The sequence below is a fragment of the Ceratina calcarata genome, unplaced genomic scaffold (genome assembly GCF_001652005.2).
Source record: "Ceratina calcarata isolate Rehan_Ccalc_2016 unplaced genomic scaffold, ASM165200v1 scaffold584, whole genome shotgun sequence".
Classification (NCBI taxonomy): Eukaryota; Metazoa; Arthropoda; class Insecta; order Hymenoptera; family Apidae; genus Ceratina; species Ceratina calcarata.
Genome location: NW_017177063.1, coordinates 45,291 through 49,635, shown reverse-complemented (window position 1 = coordinate 49,635; position 4,345 = coordinate 45,291).

Here is a 4,345-nt window from a genome sequence, read left to right as displayed (position 1 = left end):
TAGTAAATGTTGCAATTTCTAAAATGAGACATTTTAACCCATTCGCTGGCAAGGACGAGTATACTCGTCTTTGGCAGGGTGTCACGCATTGCCAGGACGAGTATACTCGTCCTGCTTTAAATATATTATAACATGCAGGCTCTTTTGAAGGCCCATTGCCAACGACGAGTATACTCGTCTTTGGTTTTCTGCTTCTAAATGATTATGTATGATAATATATGTGCTCTTACCAAGAAATAACTTGGCAGCGAATGGGTTAAACTTCATTGAAAGCAGCAACGTGATAAATAGTGAAAGAACACAGGTAATCCTTTATTTGTTTGTGGGAAGGAATCCCGACGAAATATTTATTCCCTTTTAAGAATGCTGCAACAGTGGTTGTGAATATCATGCAGTTTTTACACGATAATGCAAATCCTTTTGGTTGGTAGGACAAAACAGCGCGCTCCACAAATCTATAAGCCACTTTACCGCTGTATTCGAAAGTTCTCTCGGTTCTTCCCCATCACGTATATTCCCAGCGGGAGGGGTTGGCCAGGGGTTTGTGTGCAAGCGTCTCGGTTTGCGTATGCACGGCCGAAAACGCAATACGAGACCGAAGAATCTGCGTATTGCTGTTCATAACAAGCGACCGACGCCGGATCTATTCAGATTTCCACGTGCGGCGAACAATATCGCGCACCACCGGAACTATCGTGTTCCATCCATTTTTCACCGTGCAACCAGTTGTTGTTTAAATTTTCGCCCCCCCTCTCTTTTTTGGATTCATCGACCCGCGCTTTACAATTTTTCAACCATTGACGTTGGATGAAAGAAAAAACTGTGTGTTCGACGTTGTTTTACTTCTTTAATTTCCCAATGGAAAATCGTGCTATTATCGATAATTAATGATTCAGTAAAACTTGTGACAACGACGTTTCCTTAGACGTTGAAACGAACGTTGGGGGGTGAGATTAAATCGTGTAAACGTGAATAACGGTTGAATAATTTCGAGGGTATCGGATCCGGTTAATTTCCCGAGCGAGATTGGACTTAAACTCGGCGACGACAGATGTAATTAAACTTCTCGAGGTAGTCTACCCGTCGTCGTCGTCGTCGTCGTCGTCGCGTAACTGCACACCGCTTGCCCGTAAACAAGCTTTCGTTATGGACCCGACTTTCTGATGAACCGATCTATTACCATGAACAATTCGAATGTCTCTTGTTCTCAGTTCCCATCTCGCTGTATTAATATACAGGGTGTCTCCCATAATTCGAGCATTTAAAATATCTTGTTCATTATAATAGAGAGAAATGTTGGAGGAAATCATTTTTTATTATTTCTATATGATAATCGAAGTTAAAACGAATCTAATGACTTTAATATTATGACCTCCACGTGACCTTCAGTACGAAAAATTAATAAAACTAGGGCACTTGACAGACATGGCAGAATAAATAATGAAGTCTTTTTTACTGATTTATCATTCTTAATCCCTTGACATACAAATTAAATGGAACTTTACATACAAATTAAATGAAATAAATGACGAGTCAAACTCGTCATTGTATGTCAAGGGGTTAAGAATTTATGTAATGATCCTTTTTATTAAATTTAATTCGAGTCCACTCAGTTGCAAGTATTTACAACAAATGAATGATGTTTCGTCAAGGGCTTGTTTGATGATTTCCCTATATGGCTCGACAGTCATTGATAGACAATATGTTTCCTGAATTAAGAATTTGCTTCGTGCTGTTAATCATTTCCAAGAGGAAGTTTTCTATTCCCTTTCTTAAATATAAAATCTTTACTTACTTTTTTTACTCAGACTACAAAGTTTGTCATCTGCTGTTTCCCATAAACCTATATTCCAACAAATAATAATAAATATTATTATGAAGAAATAAAAGAATGATTTAGATAAAGAAATGGTATCATACAGTTGGGAAATCCGTGGCTAAGTCGTACAAAGTCGACTCAGAAATGCAATGCGACAGTTGGGTGTATGTGCGACTCCGTTGCCCTAAGATGGAATGCGGCGCAGCTTGTAATATCCGTCGTGGGGATTCTGGTGTTACCCTTAAAACCGGTTTAATCCCTGGGGTATCAGGGCACCGGTTCCCAACAATTAAGCAGCGTCCCTGTTGTTGCGCAGTTCGACGGATTAAGGCGCCGCGATAATTAAGTGTTTTCCGGCCAAAATTTACGCTCCATTTAGCCCCCTCCCCAACGAGCAAAATCGTTAAGCGATCCAACTGGGACGTTAACATGCAGTAAAGCAAATACTCTATTTCTTTTATATTTTTTTGTGATCTTAATAAGTGATTAGTAAAAAATTGATTTATTATTTGAATTCATTTTTTTTTACTGATTATTCTGAATTTTGAAACGCTCGTACAAACAGAAGATTTTATTTGAAATATGGAGAACATTGTGAGGCTGCTTGGATATAATTGAATTTGGAGAACTCGTGCTTTAGAGTTTGCAAAGTACCTTAAATTGTATTCAGGGTATGAGCAAGTTTTCTGATGATTCAGAGTAGAGCTGTTCTCAGATGTACAATGGATTTGTATTATTATGAAAAGGGAATATTTTAATCACTTTAAAAGATTTATTAAAAAGTTTTATTACTCCCATGAATTCTGGTTTGTGAAACAGTTGAGTAAAAATAGAAAATTCTAATTGAAACATGAAGAACGAACAACGTGAGCCTGCTCGGACATAATTCAATTCGTGGAAACACGTGGCTTGGAGTTTGCAAAGTACCTTAAATTGCATTTAGAGTATGATCAAGTCTTCGGATGATTCAGAGCCGAGGTTTTTTTAAATTCCGGATGGATTTGCATGATGAACCGAAGCGCGAGTGAAAAAACAAGTGGGGAGAACTGTCATTTGTCTACCGCTGAAAGACAAACTGTGAGTGCCCGGATTTAAAGTCCCTGGCACGTACGATTTATGGTAAATCCAGTTCGACCCGCGAACCCGGTGCCGTTCATACTTCATTTCATTTCGCCGTTGCTTCCCGGGGCTTTAAACGACGTCATCAATATTTATTGCTCCGTTAGAAACGTGTCGTCTCTCCAGAGGTGTACGTGGAAAGTTTTCGAAACCTGGTATCGCCGCTAGAGGAGAACTTGATTCTAATGCTCGTCACCTTTGAATATCAACTTGGGAAAAATTGTCGCTCGTCGAATTCTTATTCCTTCGTTAGTCGAGAATTCTTGTGGAAATCGCAACGAAAGTCGCAACGATTTCCTCCTGCAATTTCCTTTAGAACGTAAAATATCACAACAGTAAGTATAAAAATGATCCACTGCGATCGTATTTTCTAAATAAAATAAAATTATTAATTTATAATAATTGTAATCAATCGTTGTTCATTTGCTTAATCCTTCCCAAGGTTACAGTCCCATTGACTATACAGTCGATCTCTGACAGTTTCTCGTTAGCATCAACAGTTCACGAGTAATTTGCAAAAAACTGTTTTTATTAGCAATGTTCTTTCTACGTATGATTTCTTTTTAAAAAATGCGTTTCTAAAGTGCATAAGCTTTTTGTATTTACTGTATAGCCAATACATCCTTAATGTGTTTGCATTATTTCAATCTTAGCTGGTTGAAGTTCTAACGACAGTTCGGTCCAAGTATAGGACTACCGCAGTAGACGATAATCGTTAGAACAGAATTCCAAGCGTATGGTCAAACCGTGTTCTTGGTTAAACGTGCTCGAAATTCATTAGACTGGAAAATAGTTTGCAGAATTTCCTCGAATCCTCTGTTCATATAATATATATTCAGATTTTTCGTTATTAAAATCTGGAAAACGTAATTGATTCGCAGGAATATGTAAAACGCTCATCCCTTTAATGGATATTAATTGATTTCCGTGTCCAGTTCATTTTTCGAATTATAATATTACGTTCGCAATTCGCTTTTAACGATGATGCAATAAAATAAAATCTAATTTGTAAATAATAAAATTTTACACCTGGACGAAATGCGAAATCGAAAATGGCAGGGTTTCATTCGTGGGTTTAAGAAGACGAGGAAAATAATAGAGAGTGGCGGTCACGTCACAGAGCGATGGTTTATCGCCAATGCTAATTTCGCGCTCGGAGCACCACGGTTGCTCGCGTTGAATTCAAAATGAAACGATCACCGAGGGATGATCGCCAGGCGCTAAGACGGGATGATATTTCATCGATCGACCTCTCCTCTCACCTTACAAAGTCGCCAATTCGAGGACATCTTAAATTCATCCCACACACCGTTTCAACCGAATCCAAATTACATGCGAGTTTAACCGCGTTTCGATCGTCAAACCTACTGCATTACATCGTCTCTCGTCACCAGATCAACGCGATTA